This window comes from Marmota marmota, unplaced genomic scaffold, assembly GCF_001458135.2.
Source record: "Marmota marmota marmota unplaced genomic scaffold, marMar, whole genome shotgun sequence".
Lineage (NCBI taxonomy): Eukaryota > Metazoa > Chordata > Mammalia > Rodentia > Sciuridae > Marmota > Marmota marmota.
Window position 1 is genome coordinate 20637507 of NW_025999869.1, and position 22781 is coordinate 20660287.

Sequence of the window (22781 nt, forward strand, 5' to 3'; positions counted from 1 at the left end):
TTTTGGTTTATGGGATTATAAACCAATAATTATTTACAAAATCATCCCAGTGGGTGGGATCTCACACACTGCCAACTTTGGAAATCAGATTGACCAGAGGGAGAGACCCAGGAAGGGGAGAAGGAGGGAAAGATGAAGACCTTCTTCTAATACTGGCATCTATTTTGTCAGACTGCTCTGAGGACTAAATGGGACAACACAGGTAAATCATTCAGCACAGTGTCTGGTCTGCAGCAAGGACTGTACCCACTGTCACCTCTTCATAGTCACATAGACGAATGAGAACCCCCTGAAATCAACTCAGAGATACTTGTTCTTAGTTTCTCATTAGCCAACTCTTTTAGAATACAGCTATGCTCACCAGTATACCACCAATGAAACCCCTGTATTTTGGACAAGTCATTTTCATTCTCTAGACTTCAATATTCTCATCCGTATTTGTGAATTAATAGACTGGTTTTTCCATGAATTATTTTTTCAGTTATGGAAATTTTTTATTTTAATTAATTTAAAGTAAAACTATGATAAGCACCAGTGACAATACACTCATTCTTTAAAAATAGTCATTGTGATAGATACTGTGTTAGAGACTAGGAATCCCACATTGAAGAGTGCCATTGACTTGCTTGAAAATTGGTAACAACTGCAAATAACCAGGAAATTATGATAATGTGCGATAATGCTGTGACAAGGGAATATGAACAGGTGGGTATGAATGCACTTGAGGACTAAGTCTAGGAAGGCTGCATTCATGGGCAGTGGAGTGTGTGGAGGGTTGGCTTCCCTATCCTATGAGCAGAAAGAATTCCTGGGGCGTTCCTGAGATCCAGGACTCCCCAAAAAGGATCTGCAATTACTGGGTTCTAATCTCCCCAAAGAAGATAGAGCCAAATCCCCTGAGACCTGGTTAGACCTAAGCCCCATCTGCCCTAACTCCCCTCATCCAACTCTGCAGCTGCCCTACTTTGAGAGTGCATCCATGTGGTCCATGCAGACAAAACTCCAGGTGACAGCACTTCCCATTCCATCATACTGGTGAGAAGGGAAACAGCTATTTCAACCACTTCCGTCTTAGACTACTCCCACTAGCAACTTGATGAGCAACACAAAAAGAAGGAGGAGTTAAAAACCCCCATACCTTTCCTTTTTTCTCTCAGTACACAGGCCAAGAAGAAACAGAAGAAAAGAAGGGGCACTGGCAGAGATGATCCATTCCTGATAATTATTTTGACCACCTCAGTGGAGACATTCCCTCATTTGTCTTTTGTTTTGTTTTGTTTTGGTGTTCCTGCTGTACTGACTGGTTCATGAATGTATTTTTTTTCTCATTTTAGCAATTTTTGATGTAGTTATTTTTTCTTTGCTTATCTTTTGTGGGTTAGGGTTTTTGGTAGGCTTACTTTATTTTGTTGTTGTTGTTATTTGTTTTGATTCTTTCTCTAATTTCTCTCTTTTTTCCCACTAACAGCTAAATTATCTTGTTCTCTCTTTAACTCTCCCTTTACTTTATTTCTGCTATTTTTATCCTTATTTTTTTAAAAATCAACTCTTTTAGTTATACATGGACACAATCTTTTTATTTTATTTTTATGTGGTGCTGAGGATCAAACCCAGTGCCTCACAAGTGCGAGGCAAGCACTCTGCCACTAAGCCACAACTCTAGCCCACCTTCTTCTATTATAACTATCATCTGCTACCATTCTTCTGCATTCTCTCTGTTCACTTTTTGTAGTTGAAAACTATATCTTACCTTCCTGTGACACTTTATTTTCTCTTAATGAACTATAATTTTAATATTATTTGGAACTCATTGGATTATATAACTCTGGCCCCACCATTTAGGCTGTGTAATTATTACTTGCTGTGGATAATGTAGTTGACACCTGTTGTTCACTTTAATACCGATATAATTCATTGTTACTTATTGATTATGCTGTTGGCCATTGCTGATTCAACCATTCATTTTGTGTGTGTGTGGTAAATAACATTGTTAGATTTTATAGTAGGGACCCAGTATTTATCTCAATACAGTATATTGTTTTCATTGCTTATTACTATTGTGTGTCCCCCCACCATTCTGTGGGGTACTGGAAACCTATAGGGACACTACAAGTTCACATAGGAGACACTCTTCTGCTGAACTAAACTTAGCCAAATGACAGTGGATCTTGTTCCACACACAAATTAATGACACTCAAACTTCAGCAATGCTTTAATAGAATGAATAGAAGAGACAAATACTCAAACTAACTACCAGACCCCAAGTAAGAATGGCTAGGGGTGGGCATTCACCTCCCACTCATGGACATCTAGTGCTACAGCAAAAAGAAAATCAACAAAAAGTTGGTGGGTACCACACCTATGAGGGGGTCTCAGACTAGATCACTCTAAGACACTTTGTCAAGAGAATGCTGTGCCCTAAAAAGGCCTACAAAAAGAGTGGAAGATAAATCACTTCCAAAAGATGCATAAAACCCAACACAGAAATACAAGCAATATGATAAAACAAGGTAACACAATATTTTCTAAAGTTCAAAATGCATCAGCAACTGACCCTGAACATATTCAAGGGGGTAATGTACCATAAAAATAATTCAAAAGAATGATCATAAAAATGATCAATGAATACCAAAGGAACACAGAAAAACAACAGAATGAATTAATAAAATCAGTACAGAATATGAATGAGAAATTAATGAGATACAGATATTGATAAAGAACCTGAACCGCTCCATGACACATTATAATTAAAATACTTAACATCAAAGAAAAGGATAAAATTTTTAAAGCCTTAAAATAAAATAGGTCACATGTAGAGGTAAGCTAATCAGAAGCACTTGATTTCTTAGCACAAACTCTAAAAAGAAGACTTAGAATGAAGTGTTGCAAGTCCTGAGAGAAAATAACTCTCAAGCAAGATTGTTATATCCAGCAAAGCTATCTTCCAAAATCCAAAGCAATATAGAAAACTTCCTAGATAAACAGAAACTAAAATAATTCATTGACTATTCAGGTGGAACTACAGAACTTAAAGAAATACTCTACACATACAAAATAAATAAGCCCTAGAGCTCAAAAAGGAACAAATCTTATTTGAAGAGTAGGTAAGCAAGTGAGAAATAGGACCAAATTAAAGACTATAAAAAATCAAAATGGCCAACATTAATAAGTATCAATCTATAAAAATGTTGAATGTAAATGGTCTCTACTCTCCAATTAAAAGCCATAGGTATGGTTTTTAATCCATTCTGCCAGCCTAACTATATATGCTATTTGAAAAAAGACTCACATTATCTTCAAAAAGATAAACAAAATTGAGAAGCCCTTAGCCAAACTAAGCAAAAGAAAAAGAGAAGATCCAAATTAAAATTAGAGATGAGGAAGAAGAAATCACAAACAACACAGAACAAACAACACATCAGATCATTAGGGACTACTCTGAAAATTTATACTCCAATAAATTGGAAAACCTAGGAAAAATAGATATATTTCTAGATACGTATGACCAGCCAAAATTGAATCAAGAGTGCATAGAAATTATAAACAGAACAATAACTAGTAATGAGATAGAGACAGTACTAAAAAGCCTTCCAAAAAAGAAAGTCCCAGTATGAAATGAATTCTCAGCTTAATTCTACCATAAATTTAAAGAATACTCATCAAATTATTCTATGAAATGGAAAGGGATGGAACATTTCCAAATGCATTCTATGAAGCCAATATCACACTCATACCAAAACAATATAAGGACACATCAAGGAAAGAAAACTACAGACCAATATTTGTGATGAACTTAGATACAAAAACACTTAACAAAATATTAGCAAATCATATTCAACAACATATTAAATTGATTTTACATCATGACTAAGTTGGGTATATTGAAAGATGCAAGAACATTTTAACATATAAATTAATAAATATAATTAATCACATAAATAGAATTAAAGACAAAAAGTCATATAGTTATCTCAGTAAGTGCACAGAAGGCCTTCAAAAAGATTTGGCACACATTTATGATAGAAACACAGAAGAAACTAGGGCTAGAAGGAACATTTCTCAACATCATAAATCCTACATATGAATAACCCAAACCCAATCTAATAGTAAATGGGAAGAAACTGAAAGCATTTCCTTTTAAATCTGGAATGTGACAAGGATGTCCATTCTCACAACTCCTAATTACTATAGCACTAAAAAATTCTAGTCCACAATTAGGCAATAGAAGGAAATTTAAAAAGATAAAAATAAGAAACAAAGTCAAATTATCACTCTTTGCAGATGGTATGATCCTGGAAAAAAAAAAAAAAACTCCCCCCAGAATTTTTGGAGCTAATAAACAAGTTCAGCAACATAGCAGGTTACAAAAATCAACATAGAAAAATCAATAGCTTTCCTATACACTAACAATAAATCTGCTAGAAGGTATCAGGAAAACAATCCCATTTATAATAGCCTCAAAAAAATAAAATAAAATACCTAGGAATAAACCTAACCAAAGAGGGGAAAGACCTCTAGGGTGAAAATTATATAACATTAAAGAAAGAAACTGAAGAAGATCTGAGAATATGGAAAGATCTTCCACATTCATGAATGGGAATAATTAATATTGTTAAAATGGCCATACTACCCAAAGCAATTCAATGAATTCAACATCAAAGTCCGAAAATTCATTTGAATGAGTGAAAGATCCAGAAAGGTCAAAGCAATTTTAAAACTAAAAAGTAATGCTAGAGGCATCACAATACCCAACTTTAAATTATACCACGGAGCTGTAGTAATAAAAACTGCCTGGTTCTGGCATAAAACCAGACACATATACCAATAGTACAGAATAGAAGACAGACAGACAAACCCACACATCTACAGTCATCTGATCCTTGACAAAAGTACCAAAAAACATACATTGGAGAAAACACAGTTTTTTTTTCTTTTTTAAACAAAATAGTGCTGGGAAAACTGTTATCCATGTGTAGAATCATTACATACAATTGTAATACACCAATAATGTGGAAAAAAAAAAGAAAAAGACAGTCTCTCTTGACAACAAATTTCACAATCCACACTTGGGGTTGGGAAGCTAGTCACTCTGGAGATGTTTCATTGTTGGTTTGTTCAATTCAGTTAATATAAATCTATATTTCCTCTATCCTCCATTAAATGAGTGACTAGGTATGATTTTTAAATAATTATCTAGCACTTCTTCATTGAGTAAATAATTTTTAAATAATTATCTATCACTTCTTCATTGAGTAAATAATTTTTAAATAATTATCTAGCACTTCTTCATTGAGTAAATGAGTGTACAATAATGGTGAAAGAGAAAATGATGGATGATTAGAGAAAGGACACACTCCTCAGCAGCTCCTCATAAGACTGCTTTTCACTGAAGTGGGTAAATAGGGGAACTCACTGAGACTTAATACTGAAGAGTAAAAATAAATCTATAGAGACATAGAAAGTCAGAAACTTGAACATAACAAATAATACAATAGAGAAGCCCCATCTTGGCTGCTACCTTGGCCACCAGCAGTAGTAGCAAAGGGAAAGTCAGTGCAGACAAGTAATAGAGACAGCATGGCCAGTGGACAAAGAAATTAAAAAAAAAAGACAAATTGACTTGGGGAAACATATGGGTTAGAGAGAAAGCTGATTTTAATGAACACAGAGTTGGTAGGGGAAATTAACCAGTGGAAGCAAATTCACAAGTAGCTCCCCGGGACAGGAAGCTTTCCAGATATAAAAATTCTTCCAGTGGGGAAAGTGGCCACTATCCTACAGCACAACTTTGAGCATAGACCAGAGAAGAAAAACTCCTGCAGCTAACTAATAAAACTCCCAGAAGGCACTAGAACCAGAGAGACTGAAATAGGCACAAAGACTCTAGACCACTGATGCTCTGGATTCCAAGGTAGAAAACTCCCATTGTTGAAGGTGCTACGGTGACCACACAGGAGCATCTACACTCCAGGGCAGATACCAGTGGTGAAGGTGAGACCTGTGGATGATTTTTCCCTATGCCATAAACGTGGATTTTATTAGAGACCCTAGAGATCAAGATATCCTTTTGAGACTGGCATCTCCCCCGCAACAGGAGCTGTAGGTCAGTTCTCAGACCCCCACACAGTTTCAAAGTTTATTTGGAACTAAACCCCAATTACTAGAATCTCCTATTTAGAACTCTGCACCAACTCTGCAGGAGAAATACACAATTTCTCAGCACACAAACTGTGCTATCCAACTGTATACTGGGAGACTGGAAGCTTGAGATCTATTCCAACCGGCTGTGTCTCCTAGCCAGAAAGGCTGGCAGCTAGGTGAAGAACACAAAGTCAAGGAGCATAAAAACCCCCAACCCTAAACACAAGTTTATAAGGCAAAAAGTAAAATGCAAAGAATGAAAATCATCCCTGCCAACAGTTGTGACCAACTCAGTGAATATAAACCCCTTGTTTCTCAGCAGGATTTTTTTTCTTTCTTCTTTTCTTCACACTCCCATTTTTAATCTACTTATGTATTTTTTTATAATTTTAACTTTAAAAATTAAACATGCTTTCATTTTATTGTGTTCTTTTTTTTTCATTCTGCATGATTTTGTGTGTGTAGGTGGGTGTGGGGTGAATGTGTATACTCATTGAATGGATAGGGTTGAAAACATATATACACATTCATATGACTTTACTTGGACATTTACCAGTTCCTTCTGCATGTTTATTATTAAACTTGATTTGTCTTATGTAGGGTTCAGTTATACGTGGATTTGAGTTGTTTCAATCTCTCAGTTACCAATTGATTTGTACCTTGGCTATTGTCCCTCTTACTTACACTTCTTCAACTCTCTTCCCACACTAACAGTCAAATCTTCTCACTTTCTCTTTTATTACTTTCAGTTAATCTTTTTTATTTGTCCTAATTAGATATACATGACAGTAGAATGCATTTTGACACATCATACATAAGTGGAGTATAACTTCTCATTTTTCTGGTTGTATATGATATAGAATCATACCAGTTGTATATAAAATAATAATGTTCAATTCATTCTACTGTCCTACCTACTCCCATACTCCTTCCCCTCTTTTCACTCCCCTCTGCCTGATGCAGAGTACCTCCATTTCCCCTAACTCCACCAGTTATTGTGAATTAACATCTACATATCAAAAAATCATTCAGCCTTTGATTTGTGGGGACTGACTTATTTTGCTTAGCATAATATTCTCTAGTTTCATCCATTTTCCTGTAAATGACATAATCTCTTTCTTCTTTAAAGCTAACTAATATTCCATTGTGTGTATATATATCACATTTTTTTTTAAAGAATTTTAATATTTATTTTTCAGTTTTCGGCAGACACAACATCTTTGTTTGTATGTGGTGCTGAGGATCGAACCCGGGCCGCACACATGCCAGGCGAGTGCGCTACCGCTTGAGCCACATCCCCAGCCCATATCACATTTTTTAATCCATTCATCTGTTGACCGGGAGACTGGAAATTTGGATCTTAGTTTGGCTATTGTAAATTGCAATAGCCAAACTAAGATCCAAATTTAAATCTGCTATAAACACTGATGTGGCTGCATCACTGTAGTATGCTGATTTTAAGTCCTTTTGGTATACACTGAAGAGTGGGATAGCTGGGTCAAATAGTGGTTCCAAGTTTTTGGGGGAATCTCCATACCTTTTTCCTTAATGATTTCACCAATTTGCAGTCCCACCAGCCATGCATGAGTGTACCTTTTCCTCCACATTCTCACCAAGATTTATTGTTGCTTTGAAATCTTGGTATAGTTTTGATTTGTATTTCTCTAATTGCTGGAGATGTTGAACATTTTTTAATATATTTGTAGATCAATTGTATTTCTTCTTCTGTGAAGTACCTGTTCAGTTCCTTATCCCATTTACTGATTGGTTATTTGTTGTTTTGGTATTGAGTTTGAATTTTTTATATATTCTGGGATTACTACATACACCTCAGATAGAATATTAAAGATTTTCTCCCATCCTGCAGGCTCTCACTTCACATTCTTGATTTTTTCCTTTGGTGAGAAGAAGTTTTTTAGTTTGAATCCATCCCATTTCTTGATTCTTGATTTTACATCTTATGCTTTAGGAATCTTGTTAAGGAAGTCAGTTTCTAAGCTGACTTGGTCCTCCTTTTTTTTTCTATTAGGTACAGGGTCTCTGAGAACTTCACTTTGAGTGAGTTCTGGGCAGGGTGAGAGATAGGGATTTAATTTCATTTTGCTACATATAGATTTTCAGTTTTCTCAGCACCATTTGTTGAAAAGACTATTATTCCTAAAATGAATGTATTTGGCACCTATGTCTAGTATAAGAGAACTGTATTCATGTGCGTTTGTCTCTGTGTAGTCCATTCTGTACCATTGGTCTACATTTCTGTTTTAGTGCCAATACTATGATGTTTTTGTTAGTATAGCTCTGTAATATAGTTTAAATTCTGGTATTGTGATGCCTCCTGCTTCACTCTTCTTGCCAGGGATTCCTTTGGCTATTCTGGGTCTCTTATTTTTCCAAATAAATTTTATGATTGCTTTTTTATTTATATGAATTAATGTCATGGGGATTTTAATAGGAATTTCATTAAATCTGTATAATGCTTTTGGTAGTATGGCCATTTTGACAATATTAATTCTGCCTATCCAAGAGCATGGGAGATCTTTCCCATCTATTAAGGACTTCAATTTCTTTATTTAGTGTTCTGTAGTTTTCATTGTACAAGTCTTTCACCTCTTTTGTTAGATTGGTTCCCAAATATTTTATTTTTTTAAGGCTATTGTGAATGGAGGACTATTCCTAATTTCTCTTTCAGTGGATTCATCAGTGATGTATAGGAATGCATTTGATTTGTGGGTGTTGATTTTATATCCTGTTACTTTGCTGAATTTATTTATTAGTTTTAGAAATTTTCTGGTGAAATTTTATAGATTGTCTAAATATAGGAATCATATCATCAGCAAATAGTGACAGTTTGAATTCTTTTCCTTTTTGTATCCCTTTAGTTTCTTTTGTTTGTCTAATTGTTCTCATTAGAGATTTCAGACTATGTTTCATAGAAGTAATGATAGAGTGCCGCAGTCTGGCTGGGCACAAATCACGAGCCACTGAAGCAGGAACAAACTTTATTTTTAAACTGCAGGAAAACACTTCACACAGCTCCGGGGGAATCCTCCCAAACACCAGGAGGCTTGTCCAGGAACCCCCAGCTGGAAATATCTCTCCCAGAAATCCCTCCTCCTGCACTTCCCCAACCAATGGGAACTCTCGGGGAATCCCCGGAAATCCCCATGAGAACTCCAAAATAGTGCGAGAACTCAAAAGTTGCGGCAGAGGCGGATAGTAATAATGCCTTGCCTGTCAATCAATACTGTTGGCAAAATGCCAGGGGCCATACAGACTCGGCTGTGGCTCTCAGCAATAGAGGGCATCCTTGTATTGTTCCAATTTTTGGAGGGAATGCTTTCAATTTTTCTCCATTTAGAATGATGTTGGTCATGAGCTTAGTATGGATGCCTTTTACAATATTGAAGTGTGTTCCTACTATCCCTAGTTTTTTTGAACATGAAGGGGCACTGTATTTTGTCAAATGCTTTTTCTGCAAATATTTACATAATCCTATGATTCTTGTCTTTAAGTTTACTGATGTGATAAATTACATTTATTGATTTCCATATGCTAAACCAATCTTGAATCCCTAGGATGAACCCCACTTGATCATGGTGCACTATCTTTTTAATATGTTTTTTAGGCAATTTGCTAGAATTCTATGTTCAACAGAAATATTGGTCTGATTTTTTTTCCTTGATGTGTCTTTATTTGGTTTTGGTATCAGGATACTAGCCTCATAGAATGTGTTTGGAAGTATTCCCTCTTTTTCTATTTCATGGCATAATTTGAAGAGTATTGGTGTTAATTCTTCTTTGAAGGTCTTGTAGAACATAGCTGAGAATCCATCCCATCCTGACCTTTTCTTGGTTTGTAGGTTTTTAATGGCATCTTCTATTGCTTGAATTGATCTAACTAAATTGCATATGTCCTCTAGATTCAGATTTTAGATTTGGGTAGGTCATGTGTTTTTAGAAATTTGTCAATGTCTTTGACATTTTCTATTTTATTGGAGTCTAAGTTTTCAAGAGAGTCTCTAATTATCTTCTGTATTTCAGCAGTGTCCATTGTAATATTTCCTTTTTCATCATGAATTTTAGTAACTTGAGTTTTCTCTTTCTCTTTATCAGCTGAGGGTTTATCAATTTGATTTATTTTTTCAATGCACCAACTTTTTGTTTTATCAATTTTTTGGATTATTTCTGTTGTTTCTATTTTATTGATTTCAGTTGATTTGAATTATTTCCTGTCTTCTACTGCTTTTGGTGTTGATTTGTTCTTCTTTTACTAGGGTTCTGAAATGTAATGTTCGGTCATTTATTTATTGTCTTTCTATTATTTTAAAGAATGAGCTGAATGCAATGAACTTTCCTCTCAGCATGGCCTTCATAGGGTCCCAGTGATTTTGACACATTATATTGGTGCTCTCATTTACCTCTAAGTACTTTTTAAAAATTTTGTCCCTCATTTCTTCTGTTCATTCATCATCCAATAGTGTATTATTTAGTTTCCAGGTGTTGGAGTAGCTTCTGGGTTTTTTTTTTATTTTATCATTGATTTCTAATTTTATTCCATTATGATCAGATAGAATGCAGGGTAGTATCTCTATTTTTTTTGTATTTGCTACGAGTTGCTTTGTGGCATAATATTTGATCTTTTATTCATTCTGCTACCTCCTGCCAACTTTCTGATCAATTTAAAATATTTCAAACTTTCTCTCATCTTCCCATTCTATTTTTCTCTTTACTTAAGAAACTAATTTCACTAAATAAAAAAACCACATAGTTTTTATAATTCGTTCCCCATTCATATTATTGTGAATATTAATATAGTGAACAATATAGTAAATACCTGATATTAAGTACCTGATATAGTTCACAGTGGGTGTTTTTTTCTTTTTGATCTGACGTTAAATGCTTACCCCATCATTCCTATATAGATGGCAATTACTATTACAGATATCAAGGTAGACGGTGAACATATATCTCAAAACTATACATCTGTTGTTGACATTAGTGCTATTTCATGCCCCCCATCTGCTCTAAATGGGACTGGGAAGTAATTGGCACATTCAAGATGACAGAGTAAAGATTGTGATGCTGAGAAATAATTACAACTCAACCAAGCAAGAGTTAATCTCACCCCACACATGATCTAGTCCCACCAGAGCCTAAACATTACTTCATCTCATAGAATTTGGGTGATGAATACCTGAAACCAAAAATCGGGCCCCAAAGGGGAACAAGCAGAGTTGACTTTCAGCTCTACCCATTAACATCTACACATACCAAAAACTTTGAAATCCTGGAATAAAAAAAAAGAACTACACATGAAAGAACATGGATATAAAAGCTGAAGGGGAACTTACGTCAACTGATGTTGACTTATCAAGTTCAAGACCTCTGAAAATATGAGAAACAGGAAAAGGAAAAAAAAAACCTCCTCCAAAATTTACAATACCCCAATAAAGAATCCCACAGAAAAGAAAGTGCATGAAATTCCAGAGAAAATTTATTTAAAAACTGATTATTGCGAATATTAATATAGTGGACAATATAGTAAATAACTGATGTTAAGTACCTGATATAGTTCACAGTGGGTGTTTTTTCTTATTTTTTTGATCTGATGTTAAATGCTTACCCCATCATTCCTATATAGATGGCAATTAATATTACAGATATCAAGGTAGACGGTGAACATATATCTCAAAACTATACATCTGTTGTTGACATTAGTGCTATTTCATGTCCCCCACCTGTTCAATGAACTGAAAGGAGATCTAAGAAATCAATTCAGAGCAAATAGAAGAGATAAAAGATAATTTCAATAAAGAAACAGAAATATTTTAAAAAGCAGTCAGATCTTCTAGAAATAAAATACAATGAACCAAATAAAAAATTCACTTGAAACAACCACCAACAGACTAGACTGTTCAGAAAAATGTAATTTCAGTCCTTGAAATAGAATCTCAGGTCTTTAAGACAGGATATATCAACTTGAGTAAACAGAATACAATAAAGGAAAAAGAATGAGAGAATATGGTCCAAATATACAAGAACTCTAGGACATAAGTCAGGAGACCAAATATGAGAATTATTGGGATAGAAGAGAACATGGAAATACATGCTAAAGGCATTTTCAATGAGACAGTCACAGAAAACTTTCCCCATATCAGAAAGGAGTTATGCCTCCACATGCAGGACCCCAAATAGACTTGATCATTAGAAAAGATCTCTACGACACATCATAATCAAAATGCTTAGCATAGAAAATAGGAAAGAACATTAAAAGCTGTGAGAGAAACATCAGGTCCCATTCAGAGGCAAACCAATAAGATTCACTTGATTTCTCAATACAATACAAACAAGAATGACCTGGAATGAGACATTCCAAGCTCTAAAAGAAAATAATAGCCAATCATGATTGCTATACCCAGCAAAGCTCTCTTCCATTTTCAATGGAGAAATAAAAACTTTCTATGATAAGAAATTGTATCAGACCATAACTGAAAGAATACAGGCCAACAATGTAAGCACTACAATGGATTCTAGAAGATAAACTACACACAGAATAACCCAAAAGCAAATTCTAAAAGTTCCAAAAAGATGAAGATCAATAGAAGACCAAGCATCTAAATTAAAATTAACAGAATTAAATGTAACAAAAACTCAAAATGACAGTAAACCTTACAAGCATATCAATAGCACAGAACATAAATGGTCTCAACTCCTTAATTAAAAGACAGATACTAGAATGGGTCAAAAAACAAGATCCAACTATATACTGTTTACAAGAAACTCATCTTATTGGCAAAGACACTCACAGGCTGAATATAAATGGATGGGGAAAGATGTTCTATGCAAATGGAATCCCAAAACAAACAGAGTAGCTATTCTCATATCTGACAATGCCGATTTCAAGCAAAAATTAATCAGAAGAGACAAAAAAGGCCACTATATCCTGGTAAAGGGAATAGTACAACAAGAAGATAAAGTGATAGTAAATATATGTGCTCTAAATGTCAATTCATTAAGTTACATTAAAAATAAAACTCCTTGACATAAAATTCCAGGTGGACCTCAATAGAACTATACTGACTAATTTCAACACACTCTTCAATAAAAAAGAGAAATCAATAAAGATACATCCAACCTGTATAACCTGTATTATACTATAAATTAAATGGACCTAATAGACAGCTACAGAATTTTTTACCATCTGTACAGCCGAGTTTACCTTCTCATAGAACTTTTCCCAAAATAGACCATATTCTAGGTCACAATGCAAGTCTTAGCAAATACAAAAAAACCCAACACATCAACAATAAAATATATAGTTTCATGCATTGTATCAGACCATAATGGAATGAAAGTAGAATTTAACATCAATTTGAAACTTGGAAAATCATTAGAATCTATTCTGAAATGTATTTTTCAATAAACTGCAAAATCTAGAAGACATTACAAATTTCTAGATACATATGATCTGCCCAAATTGAGCCAGGAAGATATAGAAAACCTACATGGACCAATAATCAAATTAAAATAGCAATTAAAAGAAAGAAAAGCCCAGAATCAGATGGATTTGTGGCTGAGTTCAACCAGACTTTTCCATAAGAATACCACCCTTTCTCAAATTATTCCATGAAACTGAAAGGGAGGAAACACCCACAACTACTTTCTATGAAGCCAGTGTAACCCTGATGCCAAAACCAGAGAAAGATACATCTAGGAAAGAAAACTATAGACCAATATCCCTGATAAATATAGATGCAAAAATCATTAATAAAATGTTAATAAACCAAATTCAAATCATATTAAAAAGATAATATAACATGATCAAGTGGGACTTCATACCAGGGATGCAAGCTTTGTTCAATATACAAAATCAATAAATGTAATTCACAACATAAATAGAATTAAAAATGAGAATCATATAATCCTTTCAATAGTGCAGAAAAAGTCTTTGATAAAATATAGCAATAACTCATGTTAAAATTCAGCATTAATCTCTAGGATATATAAAGAACTCAAAAATTTAACACCAAAAAAGTGCCCAATTAATAAATGGGGTAAGGAACTGAACAGATACTTCACAGAAGAAGAAATACAATAGAACAACAAATATATGAAAAAGTATTCAACATCTCTAGCATTTAGAGAAATGCAAATCAAAACTACTCTAAGATTTTATCTCACTCCTGTCAGAATGGCAATCATCAAGAACACAGACAATAATAAATGTTGGTGAGGATGTGGGGAAAAGGTAGTCTCATACATTGCTGGTGGGACTGCAAATTGGTGCAACCACTATGGAAAGCAGTATGGAGATTCCTCAGAAAATTGAGAATGGAACCTCCATTAGATCCAGCTATCCCACTCCTTGTTTATACCCAAAGAACTTACAATCAGCATACAATAGTGACACACACATCAATGTTTATAGCAGCTCAATTCACAATAGCTATACTATGGAANTAGAAGACTCAAAAACTCCACCAGAAGAATTCTATAGCTGATAAATAAATTCAGCAAAGTAGTAGGATACAAGATCAACATTCATAAATCAATAGCTTGCTATACTCCAATAGTGATTCAGCTGAGAAAGTAATTAGGAAAACAGTCCCTTTAATAATAACCAAAAAATAATAATAATACCTAAGACTTAATCTAACCAAGGAGGTAAAAGATCTCTACAGTGAAAACTATAGAACACTAAAGAAAGAAATTGAAGAAGACCTCAAAAGATGGAAAGACTTCCCATGTTCTTAATAAGAATATTGCCAAAATGACCATACTTCCAAAAGCAATATACAGGTTCAATAAAATCCCCATCAAAATGCCAATGATATTCTTCACAGTACTAGGAAAGAAAAAAAAGTCATTAAGTTTATTTGGAAAAATAAGAAACTCAGCATGGCCAACACAATTTTGAACAAGAAAAAAGTGATATTGAGGGTATCATAAAATCTGATTGGAATTTATATAACAGAGCAATAGTAGTGAAAACAGCATGGTATTGGCATCAAAATAGACATAAAAGCCAATGGAACACAATAAAAGACAGAGACAAATCTGCATAATTACAGCCATCTAATACTGGACAAAGGTGCCAAAAATATATGTTGGGGAAAAAGACAGCCTTTTGACAAATGGTGCTGGGGAAACTAGAAATCCATATGTAGAAGACTAAAATTCCGTCCCTGTTTTAGTCAGCTGTTTGCTGCTGTGGCTAAAGACCTGATAAGAATAATTAAAGGAGGAAAAGTTTATTTGGAGGCTCATGGTTTTGGAGGTCTCAGTTCATAGATGGCTGACTGCATTCCTTAGGGCCTGAGGTGAAGCAGAACATCATGGCAGAAGTGTGTGGCAAGCACTTGAAAGTATGGTACCAGAAACCAGATAGAGAGAGATGCCACTTGCCAGGTACAAAATACCTACCCCAGAGGCATGTCCCCAGGAACCCACCTCCTCCGGCCACACCCTACCTATCTACAGTTACTACTCAATCCCTAGCAGGAGATTAATTCACTGATTGGGTTAAGGCTGGCATTGCCCAATCATTTTACCTCTAAACCTTCTTGTATTGTCTCACCTGTGAGTTTTGAAGGACATCTCATATCAAAGCCCTATCACTGACCCTGCACAAAGTAATGTCAAATCAAAATGGATCAAAAACTATCATGAGTGTCCATTTTCAAAGACAGTGGCATGAGTTCCACCATGATGCCTTCAACTCTACCTATTTCCAAATGCCTCTCAGACCACTCCCCATAAGACACCATATTTTCTCTTAATTCACTTCTATGCCATCTGCTCAAGCTTCAATTTTGTGTTGCTTAAAATACTCAATCATCCAAATTCCTTCATAACTAATTTGGAAAATTCGACATGTACTCCTTTCTTGGAGAATTCCCACTTATATCAGTGTTTAGATTATCAGCCTTTTCCAAACTCATCTGTCATCATGTAAAACCAATGAATATTTAGCAGTATGAATGTTTGGGATACTTGGTACTTCAGTTCAGAATTGTTATGTTAATGAATACAGAGAACAAACATTGTCTCTAACGTGTAAAACATAATAACGGCTCAATAAGGTAGAGTGATTATTATGAAGCTTAGCTAAAGGTCCTGCTCTATTCTGAGCAATGCACACAAAAGAAGACTACAACTGGATCTTCCAGCTGCTGCTGGGCGATGCTATGGGAGAGGAAATGGTTGGTACATCCTTTTCCTCATACATGGTAAGATATTCCTGCCCAGTGGACATGATGATGGGAATCCAGGTAAGCCCAGTGTTATTGGCCACAGCTGACAGCCCACAGGATGCTCAGGCACATCAGTTTGTGGCAGGGTGGGCAGGATGCACCACCTCTCACACTCAGTCCCAGGAGTGTACAGCAGCTGAACCAGGACACATCTCTGGTGCTCATGGGACACTCTGAGTTGCTTTGAGTTCCTGCTGAACAGAATGTAGGGTGTCATAGAAATCCTGACAGTTCACAACAGGACATCATCACCTCCCTGGTGCCTGTGGGTCTCAAGTCCCAAGATCTCTTCGCTCTGAATCAAGGTCCTGTCACTCACCCACCTTATTTTCTAAAGACCCCTGATGAGGCTAAAGAAGAGTCTCTCACAGGAGGCCTTTAGCCCCAAATAACATGTCTCAAACAATCTAATTTCACAGGAAACTGCTACTTATCCCCTGGTTCTAGATCTTTCCAGAAAACTGTTGCACTCTGAAAGAACCATAAGGCCAATGGTCAAAATTCTAAGGAGAAGGAGTGCTATGGGGTAGATGGAACTTTGGTGTGGGTCACTAATGGCTGTCAGCATGCTTGCCCAGTTGTGGCCTGCTATTCTGTGCTCAACTGCTTTGCCCTGAAGGGAACATGGGTTCTGTTAATGTTCAGAACACTAGACAGGTGGCCTGCCACTGGTCCAGCCAGTGCCAAGGGTTCCTCTCCTCAAATTAGCTTCATCCATAATAAGCACTGAATTCAGCAAAGGAGGTAGACTTTTCTTGCCACCATGGTGCCAGCACATTCTGGGCATGATGGGGAGGCTAGAGATCTGATTTCTCACAAAAAGTGGATGATATATGTCAATGAAAATCAGGCCTAAAGGGTGACAAGATGAATTAAGGTAAGATTGCCTCCCATAGGATTCTACACTTCAATTTCTAACACTTAGGGGTGAGGGGTTTTAAACATGAGTATAAAGCTGTTTTATATGTCTTCCATCAAGGTATGAGGGTTATGTCTCTTGCCTGGAAACCTGGATAGACTGGGAACAACTTTAAACAACAAAATGGGATAGAGGTGATATTATGTGACCACAAAGCCTGGGTCATGACAGGCATTCAAGCTTCTGCCTTGCCCATTGGAACCACAGGCTGTTAAGTTATGTGTTCAACCATCTGGAGGCTGCCATGTTTGGGAGGAGCACAGCTGCACGGATAGGACTCATACATGGACTCTGATTGACAGTCCTGCTGAGTTCAGTGGCAAGACATGTCATCCCAGGTGGCAGACAAGTGAATGAGACTCCCAGTGATTCTAGTCCCCAGCTGTCAAGTCCCTCTTATGCTTTTGAGCCTTCTTAGATGAGCTACTAGAGAACCTGGAGCAGAGGCAACCCACTCTACCCCATCCCTATCCTAATTTCTGACCCAACAGAACCTATAACCATGATTCAATCAATATTTCTCCCTACTAAGTTTTGAGGGAGTCGTTATTCAGCAAACATATCCAAAATAGATTCTGATGACAGTGGAGGCCCTCCCACTTCCAGAGTGGAATAGCTACGTTCCTTAAGGGAAAATGCATATCTGTTTATTCCAGTTCATGCCAAGTGATTTTCTTAAAGGATTAATGCTTAGCTTTGTAACATAAAGGGGCAGATTTTATGCAGAATGCATTTGCCTTTGGTTCTCTGAACAAACACAACACATGTGAAACACTGTGTATATTTTTTCTATCACGAGAATAACAGTGTTCCATATACAGTATTAAAATGAATTAATGAGTAGAAATTCTTAGATATTGCAGTATATGAAAATAAGTGATGTAGACGCTATAAGACAACAGAAATACACAGTTACAAATTATATGTCTCAGATACTTCTCTAGACATTTTACATCCTCCCATCTAGCCAGCCTGCAAACAGGGGCAAACTACAGACTGCTGTCTACTTATTTCTTTTTCTTTGATAATCAGCTAACAGTTGATGGGGAAGTGCTAACACCTCCAGGGAAATAAAAGGATCCTACTCTCCAACATAAGCAATCACCTCCTGGATGACTCTTTTCCTGCCTTTTGGTCACATAGGCTTGATTATAAACTTATTTAACCTAGATTTAAGGAAATCTTAAATCTATAAGGGGTTAGACAATCCCATTCCCAGGGGCACAAGCTCTGGATCCCCTTCTATCCAGAGGGGTCTTTCTGTCTCTAGAGATCAGGATGGGACTATTGATCCAGTGTGTTTTGTGTCTTATAAGGAGATCAGGGTAGGGCCCTGGTTCAGCTTGGTTTGTACCCACATAAGGAGATAAGGGCAAGGCCTTTAGTCCACTGTGGCTTTTGTCCTTATAAGGAGAGGTAACTGATTATCAAAGAAAATACCTAGATAGCAACCAGTTGATGGAGAAATGCTAACACCTCCAGAGAAGTGGAAAGATTGTACTTTCTAAAAAAAAAAAAAAAAAAAAAAAAAAAAAGACTAAAACAAACACCACGTGCCAATAACCTAATTCAGTTCAAAATCACACCCTCGAAGGCTCTTTCTCTGCCTTTTGGTCACATAGACATGAGAAGAAGGGAAACAGACTCTATAAAGGGCAAGACACCCTTTCTCCCAGGGGCACCAGCTCTGGGTCCCCTCTTCTCCAAAGGAGTCTCTCTCTATCTCTTCCTCCTCTCCCCCCACCTCCTTAAATAAAATTTACGTTTAGCTGTAGCCTTAGCATTTCTAGGGTATTCAATCTTCAACAGAGGAAAGAGGGACAATAAGGACCTGATCTTGATTTTCAAGACCAGATTCACTATTTCTTAATAGAATCCTTATTAGTCCTTCTCAGGTAGATTTGCATTCAAGCCAGCTGAACTGCACAAGCACTTGTCCAGAAACTACTGGTGTGGTCCCCAAAGTCAAAAAATAAGTCCAACCATTGTAAGTAGGGAGCCATCTGTATACCCAGAACATACTGATACTGTCTTAAAAAAATTCAGACTCCACCCTCCAGCCACAAGGCCTTGTCTGCTGCTCCTGCCCCATCTCTCTGGTGACCCCTCCTTACCAATCTGCAGCTCCTTTCCACTTCCTGCACTGCTTCAAAGACACTGAACTCTGCTTCAAAGCCTTGGCTCCTGGTCATTCCTCTGGTGGAACTTGATTTTGCTTTCTCTCCCCACCTCCTCCCACACACACACAGTCCTTCTTATTATGGAAGAGTTCAAACAGAGAAGAAAGAGTATCATGAACTCTGCTATGGTTCAGTTATGAGGTGTCCCCCAAAAGCTCACATGTGAAACAGTGCAAGAAAATTCAGAGGTGAAATGATGGGGTTCTGAGTGCATTAACCTAATCAGAGCCTGGATCCATGTGAATGGATTAACTGGGTGGTAAGTGTGGGCAGGTAGGGTGAGGCTGAATGAGATTAGTTGCAGGGACATACTTTGGGGGTATATATATTTTTCCTTGGTGAGTGGCACTCTCTCTGCTTTCTGTTGCCATGTTCTGAGCTGCTTTCCTCTGCCACACCCTTCTGCCATGATGTGCTGCCACACCTCAGGCCCAGAGCTTAGAGTTGGCCATCTACAGACTGAGACCTCTGAAACCATGAGAAACAAATCAACTTCCTCCTCTAATTGCTCTTGTCAGAACTTTGTCATCACAGAAGTCAAACAAACAAACAAAAAAAAGACTATAACAAATGCCATGTGCCAATAACCTGATTCAGTTCAAAAGCAATGACCAGCAACATCTCCACCCTACCCCATGTTTTCTTTCCTCCACTCATTTTGAAGTAAATCTTAGTAGAACAATTTATCTGTAAATTTTTCTGCATGTTTTTTTTTTAAATTATGTCACTATTCTCTAATTTTAAAATTATAAATAATATTGGAACTTTATAAATATACCATCATATACCTACAAATGTTAATAATTCCTTAAGTTTGTTAACTATTTAATCAGTATTCCAATATCCAATTGTCTCATAATTTTTATTTAATTTTTTACAGTTGGTCTGAATCTAAATTTTAAAAATCCACATATTGCAACTGATGAGTGTTTCTCTTAAGTCTGCTTTTGATACACAGGTTCTCGCTCTCTCCCTTTTCATATTCTCACAAATAATTTGTTGAAGAAACTAGGTCATTGATTCTATAGTTCTCTACTCACTATTTTCTTGGTTGTACTCCCTGGGTGTCATTTAACATGTTCCATGGTTCCCTGTGCATTCTGTGAACCAATAATTAGGTCTGGAGGTTTGGTCAGATGTAGGTGGTGGGTGGTGGTGTGTTCTATCAGAGACAGATGATATCTGTCTGCGTGTGTGTGTGTGTGTGTGTGTGTGTGAAAGAGAGAGGGGGTTGGGTTACCAGGCACAGATGAGCATCATCTAGATCCATCGTTTATTAGAATGCTATCATTTTGTATCCTATAATTTCATTATTTTCTTTTATTCATTTTAAAATAACAAAGAGGGCGGTGGTGCATGCCTGCCTATAATCCAGCGGCTCAGAAGGCTGAGACAGGACGATTTGAGTTCAAAGCCATCCTCAGCAACAGTGAGACACTAAGCAACTCAGTGAAACCCTGTCTCTAAATAAAATACAAAATAGGGCTGGGGATGTGACTCACTAGCCAAGTGCCCCCAAGTTCAATTCTTGGTACCTCTCCAAAAAAAAAAAAAAAAAACATCATATAGAACACTATAAATATGTAAATTTTATGTCAATTAGGACAAACAAATAAAAAGAGTACTTCCTGTCTATCACTGGGAGAGTGGCAAGTAACACCACCAGCCCACTCCCTCATAGGAGAGGATTGCCAGGGATCAGGTCAGGTTTCCTGGAATAGCACCAGTCTCCAAATAGCAATCAGGAGCTAAAGGCAGTAGCATGAATGTTTTCTTGGGGACAAACACAGATGCCCTGTGTCAGCTAGATTCTTGGTGAATTTCTCCCAGTGGAAGAACAAAAGGGTTCTGGATGTTCTTGGGAGGGCACAGTTCTGTAATGGTACATGCTGCACCATGGATCTGGTTGAGAAGCAAAGACCTGGCTTCCAGGACTGTCTTCAGTCCTTCCCTGGGCTTTCACTGTCACTGTGCTGACATCTGACTGTCACGCATGCTCCACTTATGTATCTTGAACTGAGAACCAACACCCTTATCTGGGCTCAATATAAAAAAGTGTTATATTGTTAGCCATTTCCTGACTCTTCATTAAGGTCAAGAGGCTGTCATAGTGGCCAGAACTTCACTCAGGACAGACACAAACTCACCTTGCTCCAAGTGGTTGATTGAGCTTAACCAGTGAGCCCATGATTACCTGGACATTGTAGACATTACTCAGCCCATGGCCTGAGTCACAAAGAATACTCTGATTCTAGAGAGAGAGGAGTTGGAGACTACCTCAAAACTTGGGAGCTGGAAAAATGAGATTCAAAGTTGGTTCCATTTGATAGAGAGAAATGAATTTTTTTTTTACTCTTTAATATGTGCAACTAAACGCATATTCCCTATACACAAACAAAATTCAACACTATATAGAGAATATTTCATCCAGTAACAAAACTCCAAGTTCCCAAATTTCTCCAAGTCTCTTCTTTAAGGTTCCTGTTCCACTTTGGTATCAGGGTTATTAAGCTTAGTCCTTTTTTACATATTTTTATTTTAATAGAGGGTCTCACCTCTCACCAAGTTTCTTATGGCCTTGCTAAGTTGCTAAGGATGGCTTCAAACTTGTGATCTCCCTGCCACAGCCTCCGGAGTACTGGGATTACATGTGTGCACCACCACACCTGGCTCTTCCTTAGTTTTATTTGAATAGTTACAAAACATTTGATTTCAACTAAAAGGTTTTAAGCAGAAATAGGAAAAAGTTGTCTCACATATGTCAAGACAATTACATTTCTGACCTGGTCAAGCAATTGCTGTACTTCGAGTCCTAGAGGGACTAAATGATCTTTAAAGATCCCTGAAATAGACATACTGAGGCCTTTACAGACGTTTTTCATTTCTGCTAAACAGGGCATGGTTTTGTGCCGGATGCTGAGGGTAGAGTAAATGGATGCAATCCTTTTTTACTAGACATTACTCTACCAATGCTTCCTGTTTAAGAGGTCCACAGGAGATGGTGAGAGTTACGCCAGTTTAAAGTAAGCTGGCAAGCGAGAGAAATCCAATAACACAACTGCTAGAAGAAATTAATCTAAATGTTAATATTTCCACATCCCAGACTCCTTTGGGTCTGGGATTGAAAAAGCTGTAGCAAAGCGAAATGCTATCAGAGAGAATTGTTATACCAATGGCACCCAGAGGGAACACCAGAAGGTCTCTTTCATGACAGGATGGAGCACAATGAGAATCTGGCCACAGGAGTGATTGCTTTAAAGTAAATCAACATAAGACCTTTCCTGACACC